The sequence below is a fragment of the Perognathus longimembris genome, chromosome 11, assembly GCF_023159225.1.
Source record: "Perognathus longimembris pacificus isolate PPM17 chromosome 11, ASM2315922v1, whole genome shotgun sequence".
In the NCBI taxonomy this organism is placed as follows: domain Eukaryota; kingdom Metazoa; phylum Chordata; class Mammalia; order Rodentia; family Heteromyidae; genus Perognathus; species Perognathus longimembris.
In genome coordinates, this window is record NC_063171.1 from 67187747 (window position 1) to 67210611 (window position 22865).

At 51.3% G+C, this 22865-nt stretch overlaps 1 protein-coding gene and 1 non-coding gene across 2 annotated transcripts in view; one reads left to right on the plus strand and one right to left on the minus strand.

Moving 5' to 3' along the window:
• The window catches only part of Smyd3 (SET and MYND domain containing 3), a 442737-nt gene that overhangs the window by 106314 nt on the left and 313558 nt on the right, over positions 1-22865 (minus strand). The window lies entirely within an intron of this gene.
• On the plus strand, positions 8290-8373 carry Trnaa-agc. Its single transcript has one exon. It is a non-coding gene; the product is annotated as a tRNA-Ala (tRNA).

Genomic DNA, 22865 nt, shown 5'->3' on the forward strand with positions numbered 1-22865 from the left:
GATTTCCACACCTCCTTCTCTGAGAGGGCGGCAAGCGGGAAACCCAGCACTTAGGAGCTTGGCGGCTCAGCCTCCGTTCCCGTGTGGAAGCCAGCACAGCCCTTCCAGGAGTCCCATTCCTTCCAGCTCTTTCCCTCAGGTCACTCTGCCCTGGCTCCAGGACCTCTCCTACTTCCTACCTCTGCTCTTCCTTCCTCCAGGTCCCCTCTGCCCCGTGGGTCCAAAGCAGTCAATTCCAGTGCTAGTGGAGGCCCGTGGCAACAGACGGAATCTCTTCTAAGGCGTGAAGTTGGGGGAAAGAAGTCTCTCCAGTGCTGCGACAGGGTGAGGCCATGGCCCATGCTGAGATCCTTAGACTGCGATCCTACTTGGAATGGGGTGGCTGCCATAAGCAAGGAAGACGAGCACGCTCTGACACACGGTGGCCCGGCCCGGCATGGAGACGAGCACGCTCTGACACACGGTGGCCCGGCCCAGCATGGAGACGAGCACGGTGGCCCGGCCCAGCATGGAGACGAGCACGCTCTGACACACGGTGGCCCGGCCCGGCATGGAGACGAGCACGCTCTGACACACGGTGGCCCGGCCCAGCATGGAGACGAGCACGGTGGCCCGGCCCAGCATGGAGACGAGCACGCTCTGACACACGGTGGCCCGGCCCGGCATGGAGACGAGCACGCTCTGACACACGGTGGCCCGGCCCGGCATGGAGACGAGCACGCTCTGACACACGGTGGCCCGGCCCGGCATGGAGACGAGCACGCTCTGACACACGGTGGCCCGGCCCGGCATGGAGACGAGCACGCTCTGACACACGGTGGCCCGGCCCGGCATGGAGACGAGCACGCTCTGACACACGGTGGCCCGGCCCAGCATGGCTGGGGTCCTCACAAGACAGGCACGCAGAAGGAGTCCACATGAAGATGGGCAGGCCAGAGGGATTCGTATGACATGCCACAGAGCACCAGGACGGCCTGACGTCACTAGGAATAGATAGGGAGGCACAGCCACCCCACACACACCCCAACTTCACACCGCCAACCTCCAGAATAGGGGGAGCAAACTTCCACTGTCCTACACCCCCTGGCTTGTGGTCCTTCATGACGGCAGTCCTGGGAAATGAATACTCTACGTCATCAAAACAGGGCTTCTCAAACCTGTGCTGTCCAGAGCTAGCAGGGAAATGCTGCTAATGTCAGTGCTTCTGTGAGATGACTAGTTTTTGTTTTCAAATCAAAAGGCTCTAAGAGTTTGTTTTGTTTCTTTTCATGGGGTCTAGGAGCTCCACATCAGCACCCCCCTTTTAGGGAAGAGAACCATCTTGCAGAACTGAGGTTAGGAGTGGGGGGGCCGCAGTCAGACATAAGGCTTCCGAGCTTCCTTGCTGGCCTACCCTCGCCACCCGCACGGCACTGGTGTCTCTGAGCCTGTGTCCTCATCTCTAAGTGTCAGTGAGGAGACAACCTGCCTGAAGATGAGTGTACAGGACAGACCACAGAGCCTCCTTACTCCACAGGGGCGGGGGGGGGGGGGGGCCTCTATCACAAACAGCACCGTGCGGCATTGTCTACTTGAATTATCATATGAGGGCATCCAAGGCAAGCCTGGCCTGGGTCCCTTACCACACTTGCATACCTGGGGCAGTTAGGGAGTCGACTGCAGGAATAATGTCATCTGTCTGACTCCTGTGATTGGCAGAGTCTTGAGGGCAGGATCTACTTCTACGCCCCCCCCCACCCCGTGCTCAGCATGAGGAGAGGAAGCAGAAGTCCTGTGGAAAGACACGCACTGTCCTACACCAGGAGGGGAGCTGAGGTCAAAGGCTTCGCTCCACGTTCAAGACCCGGGTTTGCCTCTTTCCGTTCTGTGCATCACACACATGGCATGGCGAACAAAGCAGGACGAAGTGAAGAGCACCCTCACATGCATGGAGACCCGCAACCCAATTGAAGAGCGCATCAAACGCAGCAGCCAGGCACTTCACGAACAGCAAACGCTGGCTGCAGAGCACTACTACGGAGAGACACTTCCCACTCGGGTAAACAAGCGCAGCCACTCCAGGATGCGGGCCGCCCTTCCAGACAGGCCTTATCTAGACCACAGCCTGGGACACGCCAGCCACCTTCAGGAAACAAGGCTTCCCTGTCACTCAGCTACGGTGAGTGCTCCTGCTGCTTTTGTGTGGCCAAGGCCGAGGAGAGCCACGGTGACAAAGGCAGCGCTCGGAAAGACTACAATGTTTACGACGGGCCTTCGCAAAAGTGCACCGGACCCCCCTAATTTGGAACCCCTCATGAGACTGGACTGCAAAGGAGCCCAAGAGGCCTACCCGACTCAGAACTGCATCCAGCATGCCTACAGCAGGTGGCCAGTGCCAAGCGTGTTACCAAGTAACAGTGCGGACGGCAGAGCACGCCCCCAGGTGTCCACCGGACGGGCCGCGTGCAATCTCTGTCCTTGCTGGGAGGCTGGACCACGGAGATCTTGACTCAATGCCCGTGGTTACCCAACGATTCAGGAGCCCTCTGTGATCACCAGGACATAATCCTTACAAGAATGCGATGTTGCTGAGCTGTCAGAAGAGATTAAACCTAAGAAGAACCTTTCCACATCCTTCTGTGTATATACACTGTTTTGAGGGAAGAAATACTGCAAAGCTATTCACATTTAAGGATCCCCTCACCCACTTGGACCCAAAACAGCTGTCAAAAGCAAACATTTATAAGCAGAAATGCTCAAGGGACCGAGGGAAGAAACAATATCCAGACTTGAAGGAAAAAGTCCAGCCCGCATGGCTGTAACAAAAGCAGACAGCAGCCATGCTTAAGGCCTGGCTTTGGGAGAGGGATCTTCCAGGCTCGTACTAAAAGCATGCACAAGTTCTGTCTCCAATAAAGTTGTTTATGGTTAGATTCAAAGCAAGCAGAGGCCCTTTAACTTGGAAAGTGATCACAGAAAACTGTTGCATAAAGGAAGAATCTGATACTATTTGTCTCTTTCTGTTTTTTGCTTGGGCCCCCAAAACCCATTGCTGTCAGCAGTCTTCACGCAGGCCTGGGCTGGGGCCTCTCCAGCGCCCCCTCCTGCCTGACTCTGGGCACGGCATGGGCACAGCGACCCGCAGCACTACACGGCTGTCTCCCTCCGGGAGTTGGTGGAGCTGGGATTCTTACACAGCTTTTTCAGCAATACTGAATTTCATCTTTAAAATATGGTGGAAGCTTTAATTTCATAGGTAAGATATGACATTTAGATTTAAACAGGAGTGGCATCTTATCATCTCCATTTATGAGCAAATATGAAAATATCTAAAAGTCCATCTGAGAGCTGAGCGATTATAACAGTCAAGGGCCATTTATAAGTTAGATATCTGCATCAAGGAAATACAATATTAAAGATTTTTAGGGTCTTTAAAAAGAACTAACTCAACTCTAAGTCTATCCAATTGGTACATAATCCACATTCCTCGGAGGCAAATCCAGGAAAATGTGCGTTGCCCACGGAGCCGCCTTCATACCATTCAGCACTTTTTATCTGTGTACTGACACCACAGGGTGAGCAAACATTTGGACAACGTGTGGACCCGTGGGTGTGCTCTGAGCGTGGACTGCGGGCTGGGCGGCCACGCTGCAGAGGTGGCCAGGCGTGTCTGACACGAGCCTCTGAGGAGCGAGGAGCTGCTGCATGTTGGCCGATGGCGGGCCCCACAGCCCCGGCGGGGGAGGCCTGGCCCCGAGGCGCACGGGAAAAGGCTCCTCTCCCTGGGCCAGGAGTCGGGACCTCCACACCTCGCCTCACTTGGCTGTAGCTCGCTGAATGTTGCAGATTCTTTCACGATCGGGGCTTCTAAGCTTATGCTACAATTACTTGCACCATTAATGCATTTTCATCAAAAGGAACAGAAATAGGGAAATTATGGCTAATTATAGCAGGCTTCTCCTTTTCTGTAAGAAGCAGACATGCCACAGCACTGCATCTTCATCAAAGTCCTTCACGGTGCCGCAGTAATGACATTGACGATAGCCACATCTGCATGGCGCGCCGACACACGCGAGATCAAAAGCCCAGCATGTGGCCCGCTGGGACCTGTGGCCAAATGCCCAGAGCACATTTTTTAATTGTTTGACTTTTCCTCTTACAACTATGTGCTGTTTCTCTTTATGTGTTTCAAACCTGCTGTGGATGAGTGCTAGCGGAATTCCTCATCTGCAAAGCTGTCACATAGCAAGATGGATGCCGGCCTGAGTTTCCTTGTGCACACTGGTTCTGCACAATGTGGCCTCAGCAATCTCTTGGCTGTGTCCAGTGAGTAACACAGAAACCTCACTGAACTCCCAAACACACACAAAGCCCGGAACACCTACAGACAAGCTCCAAACACACGGTGGGATGGACTAGTTCTGGCTGGAAGGAACCAGTTGCCAGAATGTATACAAGTTAGCTCCTGCTGAGAAATACGGGAGAAAAGAATCGAATGTGGTAGCTTTAAACTTAGTTGTCATATTTTATTTCACCTAGAAGATGGCATTTCCAAACCCTCCATGTGTATCACATCTGAATGCAGCCAGCCAACCCCACTCACATCCCAGGACCCTCCAATGGGCAGCTGACTTCCATTTCAGAAGGAAAAACTATGCAATCATCCGCCATGTTCGAGCTCTAATAATGCCAACGTTACATAACTGCGCTTGTTCTCTCCTATATAAAAACTTTTCTGTATCTGTTTCTCTGAGCCTGGATAATTATTAAATCCTGTATTATGTCCTCTTTTTTTCTAAAACCTTCCCCAAATCTCTTGGATGTAGGCCCCTGCCTGTCTCCCATTCTGCCTGAAAGCTGCCCTGCTTAATACAACTGTTTCTATGTTGGCCACTGCGCTCTTCAGAGGCAAAACGCCAAGTCCTCGGTGCTAAGAACAACGCCTGGCTCATGCTATGAGCGCTACACACACTGCTTCTGAGTACCTGCACACTCACCTGCACAGTGGCAAGGAAGAGCACCATACACATCGGGACCAGTGTTGTTAACTCCACTCCTATGCCATTCTAAATAACCAACAGCATATAGTTATTTCATCCCAGTCGAACAGGTTTAGTCTCTTGTTCTTTCATCCAGACACTGGGAAGGGAGATACTGAAAATGTGCAATTTAATTTTAAAGGGTCCTTTAAAAGCTATTTTCTTGGTGTAACATTCTCATTCCAACCGATTTTCTCATGAGGAAGAAGCGGAGCGAGAGTGGGACTTGGGGAGTCTCCATTTCCGCAGGTGTTTCCTGACATCTTAATCAGATAGCCACCTGAGGCTACTGCTGTGCTGTGTAGCCGGGCTTGTGTTCCTCAGCTGGCCAGGGCTTTTCAGAACACTACACAGCCCCTAGAGACCCTACTGCTTTTCTACTCTCGTGGTGTCTTGAACAAAACCGTCCAAAAGTTTAAGGCAAGTGGTTAATCCCTCTGTTGCTGGCCAACGTGCAGCCTTGGGCATTCAGAGACCACTCACATGAGATGATGCCCATCCCCACCCCGCACCCCTTCACACGCACACACCAAGTCCCTCTTCCCTCGCGGACGATGCTGGGAAACACTCACAGCAAGGCTGTCAAGACGGCAGTGTGGAGGGGGTGCCGAGCTCCTCCAAACAGCCTGCACCACCACCCCGCAGTTTTACCTTGCACACTAAAAAGAAAGGCCTCAAACCCCAGTTCGGACATCCTCCCAGGCTCACTCAAGATGCGGGCCCCTCCAGCGAACCCCTTCACGCTATCACAGGATAGCTGCGCTCTCAGACACATGTGTCTTTCTGCTGATCTTTTCCTTAAAAAACCTGAAAGCAGCAGCAGCAGCAGGGTTTCCTGTCCTCTGAGGGCTCCGGTGATCTCCAGTGACTGGGCCTGGCCAGCTGGGGAGTCGCCCCACCAGTGTCTCCCTGGTGGTCCCTTCCTCCTTTCCCTAGGAGGGTGTTGTGGGTTCAAGACTCTGAACTTGGGGCTGGGAATATGGCCTAGTGGTAGAGTGCTCGTCATGTATACATGAAGCCCTGGGTTCGATTCCTCAGCACCACATATATAGGAAAAGCCGGAAGTGGCGCTGTGGCTCAAGTGGCAGAGTGCTAGCCTTGAGCAAAAAGAAGCCAGGGACAGTGCTCAGGCCCTGAGTCCAAGCCCCAGGACTGGAAGAAAAAAAAAAAAAAGACTCTGAGTTTGGTCCAACAAACTGAGAGTGAGGATCGCCACGGAGGGAACTGGGGTGTGGGGCTACTGAGGGGGGTCACAGGAAGCTACATGCAGGCTCATGACCCTTCCTGTCCCACCCCTCTGGGACAGGCCTTGTCTCCCGTGGGGCCTGGGGGCCAGGCTCTCCCAGCTTCTGCCCTACACCGCAGTCACCTCCCACAGTCCCTCCGCAATGCATTTCTCGCCCAGTTCCAGACATGGCTGGGAGGAGGAGCGGGAGGCAGAGTGGTGCTCGGCAGGGCGGGGCTCAGGGACGTCCTCCAGCCATGCAAATGGGGAGCTGGGGCGGCAGCCCACCATCCTGAACCCCAGCATGCCCAGCACCCTTGGGAAGCAGGCACCTTGCAAACACAGGAAGAAACAGGGTGAGAAAGTAGGGGGGCAGGCAAAGCAGGGGGAGGTGGGCACATCTGGGCGAGGGGCCAGCCAGCCCAGAGCGCGTCCATCCACACACCCGCGCTCCAGCAGAGCTAACTAACGGCGTCCACGAGGGGCCAGCCAGCACAGAGCGCGTCCATCCACACACCCACACTCCAGCAGACCTAACGGCGTCCACGAGGGGCCAGCCAGCACAGAGCGCGTCCATCCACACACCCACACTCCAGCAGAGCTAACGGCGTCCACGAGGGGCCAGCCAGCACAGAGCGCGTCCATCCACACACCCGCACTCCAGCAGAGCTAACGGCGTCCACAGCAGATGTGCAAGCTGTGGCCACACCCCGGCACAGCTCCGGCAGTGCCCGGTGAGACCCAAGCACTCCGTGATCCTGGCTGAACGGCTGGAACAGCAGCACCTGCAGAGAAGGAAAGCCACGGCGCGGCCTTCCTCGGGGGGACGTGTGGTTCGGGGCCTGGCTGGGCTGCCACCACCCGTGAGCAAGTGAATCCAAAATGGCCTTATCACGGGCGGGCCGGCGGGCTTTCACCAGGCGCCAGGGGATGAGGAAGCCTCCACCTGCCATTGGCCCCCAGTTAGGCAGCACCTCACCTCTTCCCAGCTTTGGGAAGGGCCTGGGGTGCATCACCCAGGTCAAAAGTCCAAGGACAGGTCCCTTTCTCAGCTCCCCGGGTTTTGGAGCCCGAAGGCACCTACAGACACAGTGCTAGTTCAACAATTCTACATCAGCCACCTAGCTAGAGAATCCTATCAGAAATAGTGTGAAGTCTTTAATGTGCATGAGAAGTCACTTCCTCTTATTTGCTAGCTCGGATCCCATGAAGAGACTACGTAACGACCCCGAGACACGTGGCACACCACCACCTAGGACGGTAAGCACGGCGAGGATGGAGGGAGACCGGGAGGTGGTAAACCAGCGGGGCTACTGGAGAAGATGACAGTTCTCAAACACCACCCTAAGATCTGGCCATTCTGCTCTAGGTAAATACCTTGAAAGCAGCCAGTTAAACTAAAACTCACTTATTGGCATTTGTAAAAGTATTGGTAAATCATCAATTGTTCACCAACAGGTGGAGGCTACCTAAGTCTATGAACAGATTATGAATTAACATAGTCACACGTGGCCATATGTACACTACTCGTATATGTGAGGACACACGCTACGGCACGGATGAACCTTGAGGGCATCGTGCTAAGTGAAGGGAGCCAGGCTCAACGGAGCCAGCACTACAGAAGGCTACCGACGAGAGGCCGGGAGGCTGCCGGATTCACAGACATGGGGCGAGCGGGGGGTGAGGGAGGAGAGGGCCTGCGACGCTCGCGGCAGGGGGCTGAGTGTCCATGGAAGGCCAATAGGAAAGTCTGGTGGAAATGTCACCAAGTTACATGCTCACCGTGGGTGAGAACAGGGCCTGAAGGTGTGGCTGACGGCCGGTACACACTTCGCATGCTCCAAGCTGGGGTCAACCCCCAGCACAAAAAACAACAACAAATCCTACATGGTCAAAATGATACATTTCAAGTTATCTACAGTATATTGCAAGAAAATCTAAAATGAAAATAGAAGGGAGAAGTCAATGTGGAAATTAAAGTTTAGTCAAGACGGTGTTTTCAAGAAAAGGAGAGACAGAACTATATGACAATGACATATTCCAAAAGGCAGAGAGGGTGAAAGTGTGGCTTAGAAGTATAGTGCCTGCCTAGCATGCAGGAGGCTGTGGGTTCAATTCCCACCACTGCCATAATAAAGCAAACAAAACCAGAACATACACACAGAGGGCAGTGTCAGCATAACCAACTGCTGTGGCAACCACGCATGCGGGAGACTCCCCACAGCACCCCCAAGACCACGTGTAGGTTCTCCATCGGCCTACAAGTTAGGGTCTGGAGACACAAGGAAGGTAAGAACTCGTCCAGGGTCACGAGCTAGGAAGTGACAAGGCCTCCATGTATACTCAGAAATCTACACCCAGAAACTGTAGTTTTAACCACTAAGTGAATCAGAAGAACAAGAGGTTAAGATAGAGTCAATATATTGTCTTCATTTCGAAGTCAAACATACATGTTGAGCAACTGGCATTAAATACTTCTCATCTCTTAAACGGATCCCAGTCGCCTCCAGCAAAACCAACAGAAAAGCAGCAGGAGCACTGGATTTCAGGTGACAGACATGGTTTTAAGTCCCGACTGGATGACTTCTTCCTCTTCTCCGCTTAACAGGAACTGAGGGTTTTCTGCCAGGCAGAGGCCAGGTGCCGGCGGGCTCGCTGTGGGGCTTGAGCCCTGGTTGGAAGATGAGACTGGTCCACCGCCTCGCAGGCTTGTTATGCAAGCCAGAGACAGGGTGTGACTGCTCCTGACTCCTACTTGGCACTAAATAGTAGTTGACTGAAGACGTCTCTTGCCTAATTCTCCAGAATAAAAATTCTTGATGATGATAAGATACATAAACCTGGCACTTACACTTTCAATGAAGGCATTGTGATGAGACAGATATGAACAAACAGCTACCTGGTTCCCGGCACCCAGCCCTGCTCCCTGCCCTCCACCAGCCCGGGGGGTCACGTGACAGCATACCAGTAGGTCAGAGTTTTGGGGTTTTTAAAAATTCTTCCCAGGGACTGGGGATATGGCCTAGTGGCAAGAGTGCTTGCCTCATATACATGAGGCCCTGGGTTCAATTCCCCAGCACCACATATACAGAAAACGGCCAGAAGTGGCGCTGTGGCTCAAGTGGCAGAGTGTTAGCCTTGAGCAAAAAGAAGCCAGGGACAGTGCCCAGGCCCTGAGTCCAAGCCCCAGGACTGGCCCCCCCCCAAAAAAAAAAATTCTTCCCAGAAGAGATGGGAAAAGAGAGAAGAACATGTCGGAAGGATGGAAACGGCACGTGTGGGCACAGGCGAGATGGCAGGCTGCAGGGAATTCCCACCTATGGTTTCTCTACAAGCCCTGGAGCACCAGCCCTGTCCCCGGACGGAAGATGAAACTTCCTAACCCCAAAAGCCAATGGACAATGCAAGTCTGCCCTGTTTCTCTTGCACGCGCGTGCGCGCGCACGTGCACACACACACACACACACACACATTTCAACAGCAGCCTATTCTCTTGCAACAGGGTCAAAAGCCATTATGGAATTTCATTTTTAGAGACTTCACTAAACCGGGTAACAGAGATCTCAAATATAATGATTATGAATCTTACCATGATCACTGGTTATTGGCTGAATTAGTCATCCCGTCTGGTAAGCTACAGCACTGCAGGAGTCAAAACCACATCTGACATCACCCAGTCTGAGTGGGTGTTGTTACCCACATGCACTGTGATAAATTCGGCAGTGGGAGACTTTTCCCGGACACTGGGTGTCTGCATAACTCAGGGTGCTTTTCTTCATCTGAGGAAAGCTGCACTTCCCTTTTCAAGTCCCGTGGGGGCAAGAGCCACTTCAGCAATACACATGTCACGCCACTCCCCCCAAGTCTCAGGAAGGAGGCCCCGTGTCCCTTAGCTCGGGCAAAGGGGGAGGGCAAGGCAAACAGCAGGGATACCCTAAGGCCCCAGGCAGAACCACATTCAGGGTCCCACCCGCCAGTCCCAAACACTGCCTGCCAACCCATTCACCTGAACTTCTTACAACTCGATAGTGTGAATTAAACGACACCCTAGAAAGCTGCCTAGTGAGGAAATTTCATGTCAATAGAAGATGAACTGCACCAAGAAGATTCTGCCAGGCAAGTCCAAACCTGTCTCCCTACCTAGAATTTGATTCCCAAGATCACCTTTTCCATCTTGAGTCTTAGCAGGACGTAATTGTTGTGGAAGCCTCTCTGCTGCAGGAGCTATAGGAGAGACATGAGAGGAACTCTGCATTTTGCAGGCAGGCAGTCTTTATGTCAACTGCTTTCACCAAAGTCCAGAAGCCTATTTGCCACCACAGCTGGGATTTGAAGATGGAAACAACCCTAATTCCATGTGGCATGACGGAAGTTGGAGGAGGAAGACTGCTATATCCCAAACGCTCTCCACGCTCCTCCTTGGGGAAGACGGGTGGTGGTCACTCAGGGCCCGCTCTGGCTGCAGTCGTCAGGATACAGCCCAAACTAACAAAGAAGCTCTGCCCCGGGACAGCAGCTACTCAGCACAGAGCACCGCACTGGTGGGGAACGGCCTCTATGATGAAAGCCCTGGGCTCCTGGCTCTGACCTCTCCCACCCAGGAGGTGCGTGGACGCGCTGTCCCCTGCAGAGGCCTTCCCCGTCACGGTTACGGTGCTTAGACCCTCAGCCGTCACTTTTGCTTCTCTGTACAGAGAAGCAGCCCACAGAGGCCAGGCCAGGCACGCGAGGCGAGAGGAGCATCCTCACGCCAGCCCTTGTCTGGTTCAGCCATAGGGCCCAGTAGAAACGCCTCTGCCACTGCACCACAGACTGTGTTTCTCAGGAAGTCTCCAGGCAGAGGACGGCAGCACGGGCTTTGGGGAGCCGTATGCTCCAGCTAAAGGGGCAACTAACGCCACACGACAAGGTGCAGCAACAGAGGATCTGACAAGGTGCTGAGAAACGTTCTGCTCCACCGCAGGGCTCTCCCTCCACTTCCCGAAGCTTTGGACCACCCCACCAGAAAGCCATGCCTACTTCTCAGCCCCCTGGCGGGGCATCAGTGATCTGTGCAACCATGGCGCCATCTAGCGGAGTGGTGGGACTTAGCTTAAGTATCGCAGGTAGTAAATTCCGATGACAGAGTACATACAACTGGGATTGCCACTTTGCTTCTTCCTGTGCATTCCCTCCCTCCGAGTGCAATCTTCATCACGGTGTTTCCTACCCACCACTTTCCAACCAGATCACTGAGATCTTTGATGAAAAGCACGTTGCTTTTTAAAGATGTGCTTTGTGAAGCGTATAATCCTTTCTTATTTTTTCGGCTGGCATCTCCTTTGAGTGTATGTTTAAATTGTAGAGATAGATCAATGTCACGAAACATGTACAGGTTTATGACAGAAGCTGTAACTATCTCAGATGTTGAGCCATGAAACATTAGTATGCATTGCTGCTGCATTTCTTTGGCCCCACAATTTTCCAGGAAATTGTTTAAGCACAAAAGCAGAATGTGAATCATCTGAGGACTGTATAAGGACACGGGCTCTACCCATGCCGTGGAGGGTTCTGCATCCGCAGGGTCAACTTCTGGGAAGCAACACGGGGGCGGGGGCAGAGAGCACGCTTGCCAACTCTGGCTTAGATTCTCAACTGGAGTTTAGTCACTGCCACTACAGAGAGACCTCAGAATGCTGCGGAATTCCTCTTCCCTCTCCCAGTGCCGTCTGTAAAATGGGGATGGCCACGCTGCCGCCCAGGTTCCTCGTGAGGACTCCATGGGGTAGGGGCACAGAATGGCCCCATGGTGCTGACATACAGAGGTGCTGAGTGTAGACGGGCGCTTTCGTGCTGCCCAGCCTGAACAGACCCAGCGGAGGAATACCATTCCTGGGCTTAGTCCAGCTACCACAATGCTATTTGCACCTCTGATATGTTTTATAAGAATTCAAAATCAAGAATAAAAGCCTCCCAAGAGTCTGATGCCTCCCCCACTGCAGTTTTCACTTGAAAGTCAACCAATTAATAAGCACGAGGGCACAGATGGAATTTTGCCAGCCATGTACCTGGGAGAGTACATAACACACTTGACTTTAATTCATGTGTACTATAATCTTGTGGGTTAAAGGGTCATAAAAGTTCTTCTGGCTTTTCTTATACTTCAAAGGAAGCAATTTAATGGCCATGAATTACAGTCTACCAATTATACTGCAACTATGAAACTGTTCTGGTATGACTCCCAACCTGCCTCCCGAGCCAAAGGAACTTCAAGGAAAGAATTTAAACAAAATAACCTTTCCAGGCTTTTATTAGGCTTCCACACAGCAGAGTATCTGTGGAGCCCAGAGAGCCTGATGAGCAAGTTCTGTAGGGGGTCCCTGCCCTGGCTGCGGTGGGCAAGGAGCAGCCCAATCAATGAGAAGTAGCACATGCCATTCCCGTGGGTCGGGAGACTCGCTAGACACAGACTCTGCCAGAAACAGGAGAGGGAACAATGAGTTGCCATTCTTAAGGGGAAAGAGTTGCACCAAAAATGTGAATTAAGAAAGATGTCAGACAAACATGGGCTCCTCCTGGCCACAGCCAATGAGTCCCACAGGGCTAACCTAAACTACTCTCATCGTCCTGGACTCGCATTAGAACAAGGATCTTTCTCTCAGTAGCAAAGAAAACCTGTAGCTGAGAGGGGCTTCCACATGGTAGAATGCTCCAATTGGATCTGGATTTGATTTTCAATCCTAGTTTTCCACTTAACCAGGTGTCTGGCTTTAGACGCCTTCTCCGAGCATCAGTGTGTTCCTCTAAAGTGGGGACAGTCAGCTTGGTGTGGACTGGTGCCTATAATCTCACAGTCTCATGCCTGAGATAAGGAGAAATGAACCTTGAGTCCAGACAAGGCAAAAAAAGTTTGCAAGACAGCACTTCAACCAAGAGCTGGGCATGGCGGTTCATGCCCGTCATCACCGCTACAACTGGAAGCATTACTAGGAGGGTCAGGCTAGCCTGCAGAAACAAGTGAAATCCTAACAAACAAATAACCAGAGCAAAGGGCTTTAGAGTTGCGGTTTAAATGGTGGAGTGTTGGCCTAAAAAGCGTCAAGACCTGAGTTTAAAGCCCAGAACTGCTTAAAAAGAAAAGAAAGAAAGGGGAAGGGGAAGGGGAAGGGGAAGGGAAAGGGGAAGGGGAAGGGGAAGGGGAAGGGGAAGGGGAAGGGGGAGGGGAAGGGGAAGGGGGAGGGGAAGGGGAAGGGGAAGGGGGAGGGGAAGGGGAAGGGGGAGGGGAAGGGGAAGGGGGAGGGGAAGGGGAAGGGGGAGGGGAAGGGGAAGGTTAAAATACATGAAGCTAGTCAACGGTATCTACAAAGGCTGCATGAGGCTTAGGTTGAGGTGATATGCACACTCCACACCTCTCCTCCCCGCTGAGTTCCAGCACCTGGCCCAGTTTCCTGCAACTAGCCAACAAGGCCAGGTGAGAAGATGTAAAAATGATGTTACAGAAGTGCAATGCACACATAGTGCTTACACTGAAACCACACACACCTAGAATCACGGAAGCTGTGAAGGTCTGGATGAAGAAAGGCCAGGTCCTTCCCACTTCCTGCCATGGTCACTCAGCGGCACCCCCTCTGGATGTCTCTGGTGGCCTTGTATGTCTGGAGCCCTCCGCAGGGGGACTGAGCAGGGGTGGCCCTCCCCAGGGGACTGAGCGGGGGTGGCCCTCAGTGCCTCAGCGACACTCCTCTGGACGTCTCTGGTGTGTCGCCGCCCTCCCCAGGGGACTGAGCAGGGCTGGCCCTCAGTGCCCCAGGCACACTTGTCCTGCTCAGTCTCGGAATGTGCATTTGGTGCATTTGTTGTGGGCCTGTGGGGAACTCAGAGTCTAAGATGTGCGGGGTCAGCTTTCCCCCCGCTGGAGCAGGGAGGGGAGGACGGGAGCTGGCAGGAAGGCAGTGGTGTGGGCCTCATGTCACTGTTTGTTTTGTTTGCAAATGCACATACAGCCCAAGGAACGAATGGAGGGCACCGAAGGTAGCGGGGCGTGGTGCAGCCTGAGCGCGGAGGTGACCAGGGGGAGGCGCGCCAAGCTCCTTCGCCCAACAACTGCGCGGTGGAGGGCTGGGGAGAGAGAGGACACAGCGACCGCAGCACCCAAGCGTTACGCTCTGAACCCGCGTGTGGGGCCCTGCCACAGACAGGCCAGCTAGCTCCTTCCCCACGGAGGACACGGCTCCTACCAACTCCCACCACACAGGCGCTAGCTCGGCTTAAGAAGCAGGAGGTGCAGAAGACGCAGACCCACCCCTCCTAGAAGCTCCTGGAGCGTTAGCCCAAGCTACGATGGGGAGCCAGACTTGAGCTTGATTCAAGATTAGAACTTTACACCAAATTTGACTCGTTTTAACAACTAAATTATGATGGAAAAATCACAATCGTTCCTCAAATTCCTATTAAGGTTCAAAAAAGGAGCCAATATAGAACAGCTGTGGCTTATTGGTTGGTTATTTTACCCAAACACTCTAAGGAACTAGTGATGCCTTAATACACCAGGCTTTATGCAGGGCCCAGAGAGAGAAAAAAGGGGAGGGAGGGAGGGAGGGAGGGGGCCAGTGTCACAGAAATACATTGTGGAACAACTTGTACTCCAAAGAGAGAAGCGGGTGTGACACGTTGGGCAGAACAAGTGTGATGCCGGCTAGGCAAGAAAAATGAAGTCGTTTCATCTCTCTCCCGCTCCTCAGAGCTGGGGCCCAGGTGCTGAGGCGTATGAGCTAACTAGGACACAGGAGGGAGCTAGGGTATGGGAAGTAGAGGCTGCACACCTCAAATCTTGATGGCAAGGAAGAGGCAAGAGCCAAGCTCCCTCCATACCCAAGAGGCCCTTGCAGACCTGGTCCCCGTCCACACTTGCTCGCTGGGGTGTGCGGTGGAAAGCGGCCAGCGCGGCTATCTGGGATGTCCTGCAGCTCCGCTCACAGGCTGGAATCCACAGGGGAAGACACAGCAGGGCCTGTGGAAGCTGAGCTGTCTCCACAGGTCTGTGTGAAAGCTTCCCGGAGCCGGAGGCGAGTAGGCTGCTTGCACAGGCCCCGGGAGCCAGCTCTCCTCGCCAGGGAGAGCCGGAGTCGGAGCAGGACAAGACAGCCTGCGGAGAAGGAAGAGGGACGAGACAGCTCTCTCTCATGCCGTGTGTGCGCGTGTGTGTGTGTGTGCATGTGTGTGTGTGTGTGCGTGTGTGTGTGTGTGCGTGCGCACGCTCAGGCACTGGAAGATGAGGACACAGACCAGTTCTGTGGACCTGTGGCTCACGCATACAACTTGCTCTAGTGCCTCTCTGTGTTTTGTTTTAATTGTCAACCAGTGGCCCCGAGGAGCTTCAATTTGCCGTGTCTGTTTATATACGCGGCGCAGAGCGTCCCCCTCCACCGTTCTCCCCACTGCCCCTGGCGTGGACCAGCCTTGCGCGTCCTACTTCCATCTTCACCTGCGTACTCAGAGTATTAGAACTGGATTTGCCCACCTTTCCTCCCTGTTTGTCCTCCCTCCCATTAGGCCTCATCTCCACTCCAACATGCCTCATTTATTTCTTTATTAGAATGTCAAGATCATTTGTTTTCAAAACAGGAGTCTGCCCTTTGTCCTTGGTGTACCAGTGATAGCTCTGCTTAGGCTACGCGCGCAGAGCATCCCCAGGGACCCAGGCACCGTCCCTCGATGAGACATTCCAGCGGAGATGAAGAATTAGGCTCCATTTCAAGTTCCACCTGCAGAGTGTGATTCTAGGCAAATCACTCAGCAAGTCTCCCCTTGGGTGAAAGGCAAGGGAAACCATGTGGCTGGGAAATGCCGGGCCCTACTTGGTCAACACCTAGCAAAGATCAACCCTGTATAACGTGAACGGTGCGTGCAAGCCACTGTGCTCCACCGTGGCAGTGTTCTCCTGTGAGCTGGAAACCTGTGAGCTAAGTGGACACAGCTAAGTCCACAGTACTAAGTGCCAATCACTCTACCAGCTCTTGAGAGGGGACTGACACAGACAGAGTTCAGCTGCTTAGCCCAGGCTGGTTTTGATAGAGAACATCCTCCAACTAGAGATCTTAATTTCTCTACTCTTCTTCAGTGTCCTTTTCACTTTTTATTTATTTTTTTGCCAGTCCTGTGGCTTGGGACTCAGGGCCTGAGCACTGTCCCTGGCTTCTTTTTGCTTAAGGCTAGCATGGAAATATTTACCAATCCATGTTTTTAACTAGAGTCTTGTTACTCTGTGATTGTATATATACACAGACAAGACAGACATATGTATACAGAAAAGAAGAAAAACATTCATTGTTTGCATATACAACAGGGTAGAAATCATTTTAGATTTCAAGCCAGACCACCTACATCTGGTAGTACAGAAGGGAATGCAAAGCAAGTCTCAGGCTCTTGGAGTGGGTCTTAGTGTTTCTGTTCAACAAGAGGGCAGAAAAACACCCCAGAACCTTGGGTAACAAAAATGAGGAGGAAGAAGCTACTGGGAGTTGTATTGTCTCAAAGAAAATCATGTATTTTATAAGGCTGTTGGAAGGTTCTCTTGATATTATTGTTATTAATAAAGACTGGAAGAAATAATGAATTAAAAACAACAATGGGAATCAAGAAGAATAAGAAGTTCCTCTCCTTTTCTAGATTTCTGAGGAGAACCATAATAGAGAACAAGCCTTTTTCTCTTAGGGGCAATAATTTGGTCATGGCAGGATAAAGATGGACCTCAGTGGTGACCTCTGTGTTTGCTTTCTTCTTCTTTTAGCAGTTCTCTAGAAGACTTTGCAGCAGAGATGCAGCAGTGCACAGAGAGGAGCTAAGCTCTGACTGCAGCAGGAAGAGTGAACTGCGATTCTGCCCTTGGACAGAGGTGCCTGCCAGTAAGTGGCCAGATAGATGTGCATCCAGGAGCCCGCTGGTGCCAGAAAGAGAATTAAACAAGTCGATCAAAACTCATTTCTTCATCTGCTACTACTTTAGTTTACTTAAACAAGTGCTTGCAGGAGAAATCTGAGTGTATTTTTGGCCAACACTCAGTGAATTATCTTTGCCTGGTCATAGAATGAACAATACAATAAAGCAAATCCAGATAGGGAAGAAAAGAAACAGACCTCATCTTAAAATATTTCTTGGATAGCGAGGTGTCAGTGGCTCATGCCTAGAATTCTCCTTGGGAGACTGAAAACAGGAGGACTGTGATTCAAGGGCAGCCTGAGCAGAAAAGTACACAAGATCCATCTCAATAGAAGTAAGCTGGACAGGGCGGTGCAGATCTGTGATCCCAGCTGTCTTTGTCTTAGTTTATATGTTAATCTGAAGTTTTTGGAGATTGCATTGATGGTTCAGATATCATCCATGTGCTGGAAGCTTGCTCCCCAAGGTAAGAACACAGAAATGGGTGGACACTGAAGGGGTGAGGGGGGCCTCCCAAGAGAGGACTTGGTCACGGCCGAAGATAAATGCTGGCCTCTTAGAGGCTCTCTTAGTTTGTGCAGGAGGCCACTTTATCTTGGACTTTCGGCCTCTAAAAATGTATATTAAATACACATTTTACAAAGCAATTAGCCTCAGTATTTTGGTACAACAATAGGAAAGCAGAGAAGGCCCAAAGCTCCCAGAATTATGAGATCAGAAAAGGACTGGAGAGGTCATTCTGTCAGCCTGGTCAGCACATGTGGCCCAGGACCAGGAAAGTCTAACAGTGAACTTGGAATAGAAACCTATACTGTAAATACCTTTATAAATTTAGAGCTTAATAGAACACTAGCAAGATAAACTCACACACACACACACACACACACACACACACACACACACACACACATACTGAGAATCCACCTTCTGATCTGCCCTGGCATGATTTTCCCATCTTACAGATGGGTAAACCAAGCTTAGGCATTTGCCAAAAGTGGATGACCTGAAAATTCCCATCAATAACTTCATACTGGTGCCATGTTTTCTTCTATTCTGGCTAAAATTTTGCTTTTGTAAAAATTCAAAAATACCAATATCCAAGTCACCAGTGGCATAAGCTCTCAATAAGATAACTTGAAGTTCAACAGTAAGTAGGGGATTGCCCCACCCGCAAGCAATTTAGACAGGACTGCAAGAAAGTGGGGAGTGGTGTCAGAGATCCAACTACTCTGTCCACAGGAGGTAGGCATCCTTACTCATGAGGCCCACGCACAGGGTCCAGACGCTGGAATGTTGGGAAATGAGTCTAAACCACAGCCTGGATTCCAACCAGGCCCAGTCCTGTCCTTAGCCTGTGTTATCTTCCTACTCAGCCCTCCCTCTGCATTTCAACTGAGTTCCTGACTTCTGCTAAGCCACTGAATTCTATGATGGTTATGGGAACTACAGCACAAGTTCAAGTGGCTTGATAACCCCTCCCCCCAACACCTGCCAGAAAGTCCCCTCACGCTAAGTTCACATTTGGCTCACTGCACAAACCTCACCCAGTTGTAATACCCCGAGACCTATCCTTGTCTTCCAGCAGGAGGACAGAGCTCCAAATGTGCAGATGGCAGAGAAGTAGTGGGTACTGGCTATCAATGTCATAATGAAGCAGTGGTGTTGGCTATCAGTATCATGATCAACCAACTGTGGCTGCCCATCCCTTGCAGGACGACAGGTTTACTCTAAAACACCTTCTTACTTTTTCACCTGTCATTAGCACATAAGGGGATATTTTATAGTGAATATGTGGAATTAAAAATGAGGAGTTAAAGAGTCTCCAAGTGAGGAGAGGAGAAATTGAAACCCAGTGTTTGTCCCTACAGTCAAATGAACCTGAAGAACTCTTGGTTGGAACAACAGGTGGCGCTGTCATTTCTACACTTTTCCCTGGCAAGAAACCTTTGCAGCTTGTGGTTTCACCTTCCAGGAGGCTTTGGCAGTTTCTGTTACCTCCTCTGTGGGTAGCATGCCTGTGTTCCCGTGTGAGCAATGCAAATGTACACAGGGAAACATGAGGGTCTGTGTAACACAGTTTACCAGGGAAATAAACGCCATATGCTTTCATATGCTTTATCTCTCATTATCATATAGATATCTATCGTCTATCTGCCCCTGGTATGCATATAAGAGGAAGGTCAGGCATAACCCAAGGTCCTAGGACACATTTTAGGCAAATGATAGAAATCTAAGATTTGAGAAAGCTGTTGTCTTTTCATTCACATCAAGAAAATATTCTCCTGTCCATTTGATAAGCACCATCTTCACTCTTCTGTCCTAAAAGGAACGAGCAGGGACAGGAATTACATTTCCATGAGGAAAATACAGAATTTAAGAATGATTTTCAAATGTGCTAAGAAGAGAGAATACATCTTATAGGTTTTGGGGTTGTTTTTTTTTTGGTTTTTTTGGCCAGTCCTGGGGCTTGGACTCAGGGCCTGAGCACTGTCCCTGGCTTCTTTTTGCTCAAGGCTAGCACTCTGCCACTTGAGCCACAGCGCCCCTTCTGGCCGTTTTTTTCTGTATATGTGGTGCTGGGGAATTGAACCTAGGACCTCATGTATACGAGGCGAGTACTCTTGCCACTAGGCCATACCCCCAGCCCAATCTTATAGGTTTTTGTGTGAGTTTTAAATATGAAAAGTCTGCCATGTGAATAATCTTTCACTGAATACTCAGCTCATTTTTTCACTCACATGTCTAATTTTATTATGCATCAGCAGGTATTATGTAGTTTCTAGGCTGTAACTTATCAGTTATTGGTTTGCCATTTTGCATTTATTTAATTTTGAATTTGTGGGGTTTTTCCTATTAAGATTTCACAATGTGAACGTGCCAGTGTATCAAACTGGCTATCGCGCTTGATCACAGCCCACAGCAGCCACGTGGCATCTGGAGAGGCAGCCGGAAGACGCAAGTGTGAAGGAGGAGGTGTGTGCGGAGGACACTCACTGAGCCACGGCCGCTGCAAGGACGCCACAGTGTTTCCACACTGCCCGGGTCCCTGTTCCATGCAACAAATGTCTGAGAGACACGCTTGCTGTCTGAGAGAACAGAGGCCTGGAAAATTCCACCTAATGCTTTTTTTTTGGTGTATAGCTTATAACTCTCTTATTAACATTATTTTATAAATAGAAAAGAGTACAAGAGAAAAATCAAAACATGCACCAAGCATTCAAAGGCCCCGGAGAGCCTCCCATTAGCAAGTCTGTGCTATGACAAAGTAGAACAAGCAGGGGTGCGGCTTCCTGGGGAGCAGGTGACAGAGCAGTCACACTTCTGGATGAAGTGGGGCTCCTGAGGCTCCAAGTATGAACTTTGATTCACCCCTGGCTCTAGCTGGCTAGCAGGTATGACACAGAACTCTTGAAACCCACTCCTCATACAAATAGCAAGAAAACAGATGCTTTGTCAAGCTACTGTATTTTAAAGAGTTATTTATTCCTATTATAGCAAGTATTACGAGGTTCCGTGGAGAATGTCCTATTAAAACTGTCATTGAGACACAGAATGCAGCCACAGTGCTGTAAGCTCAAGAGAACAGCCAAATCTTAGAACCCAAGGAAAAAGTCCCTTGCAGACAGCACAGACAACAGTACTTTCTCCTCACAACTTGGCTTAGGGGTACAGTGGTTGCCTAGCATGCAGGAAGCCCTGGGTTCGACTCCTAAACACCACATAAACAGATAAAGCTGGAACTGGCACTGTGGCTCAAGAGGCAGAGCGCTAGCCTTGAACTAAAAGAAGCCAGGGACAGTGCTCAGGCCCTGAGTCCAAGCCCAGGACTGGCAAAAAAAAAAAAAAATTGTGGTTCAATACACAACATGAAATTTACTATTTTAATTGATTATATCTATCTGGGGGGTGTGAGGGAGGTAGCTCTGAGGTTTGAATTCAGGGCCTCACAGGTGGTGCTCTACCATGTGAGCTATGCGCTAGTCCCGTTTTCACCATTCAGTAAGTGCATTGCCACTGCTGTGCAATCACTACCACCACCTACGTCAACTTCCCATCTTCTAAGTGAAGCCCTGCAGCCATTAATACTACCCCCTTCCCCCCACCGTCTCAGCCCAGCGAGCACCGATCCATACGGGTCTCCATCACGGTGACTGCCCTGGGCACTTCGGCCTTCTGTGGCTGGTTTCTTCCACTTAGTATGATGTCTGCGTAGTTCCTCCAGGACGTGGCACACATCCAGATCTCCTTTTCAAGGCTGAATTCCTAGGTCAGGATCCCGGCTTTCAGTTGACTTACCAGCCAGGCTGGGCCCAACAGGAAGAGGGCTGTCACCACTGAGGAAATGGACAGTATTCACGAGGTTAAGCATCGGGCCACACTGGGGGTGACGAGGGACAATGGCTGCACAGGGAGCTGCATGCTGGGCCAGCGGAGGCCAGGCTGCTCCTGCCCCCTGCAGGTGCAGGGAAGAAACGCTAGAGCTCTGGAAGATTCTACAACACCAGCACAGCTCCGGGAAGAGGACGTGCTTTGCCATCGTCACAGAACAAAAGCACCACTTCAAAAGGGTTTAACTGGAGAACGAGGAGAAATCCTGGAAGATAAGGGAAGGCCAAGCCTCTGGGGACGAGGAGAGAGGGGACACGGGGGGCGAGGCAAGGGGAACAAAGAAAGGAAGACAGAGGAAAGGGAGAAAAGAGAGGAACCACAAGGACGATGATGGGAATGGAAAGCAGCTTTGCCAGCATGAGGACGTGCGGGTCATCCTGCCTGTGGCGGAGCTGGGGGGAGGAGAGGCCTCCATTTTTGTTTTATCCTTCTGAATTCCTGTACATAATCCATTGCACACAGTTACTAAGGAGAGCTCCTGGCCGCCAGAACCTCTTCCCATACTGAGCTCAAGGACCAAGGGGTTTCACAAGGCTCTCCCCAGCACAGCAGGGTCCTGGCGTCTGGTCCCCTGTACGGGAATACAATCCTGTCCAGGTGACAGGTGACACCACTTCCTGCCCCTGCTGCACGGCCCTGGCTGGCATGAGCCGGTGAGAGGCAGCCCCGGCCACGGGCCAAGCAGACTCCAAGCTGCCTTCTGCTCCCAGCACACTTTTACAGAGGATCCCGACAGAAAAGGGTGCTCAGAGCCTGGAGTTTTCCTCAAGAAACTGCGACCCACTGCCAGGAGGCTTCTTGTGGCCTGCCTTCCCGGATGAGCTGCGTGTGTCCAAAACTGACATCTTCTGTCAAATCTGCCTAGTTTAGGGTTCAGAATACTAACCCCCTCCATTTCAAACGCTTTTGCCCTCCCAACCTGTTACAAGAAAGGAGCCTGTTAAAAAGACAACACAATGACTGTTACGTAATAGCAATGACCGTGAGTAGCCGATGATGATCAGGGCTTCCTATGAGCAGACACCTCCAGGTGCCTGGCATTGCCACACAGAGCCCAGAGCAACCCACAGAGAGAGCGCTTCTTTCCAGTCAGGAAGCGTGACCGTAGGACCCACGGTCTGCGCTCTACCCTCCCTCGGATTCCTCTTCAAGGCACTATGATTTCTTGGGGGTTTGTGCTGAGACAACTGTTGCTTTTAATGGGAAAGAAAATGAAAACTTCCATCAACTTTTATATCTTGATGGAATCTGAAACTCCTCGCTGTACATTTTGGAACAAGCCCACAGCCACGAGGCTCGGCTGCACAGTTCGGTGT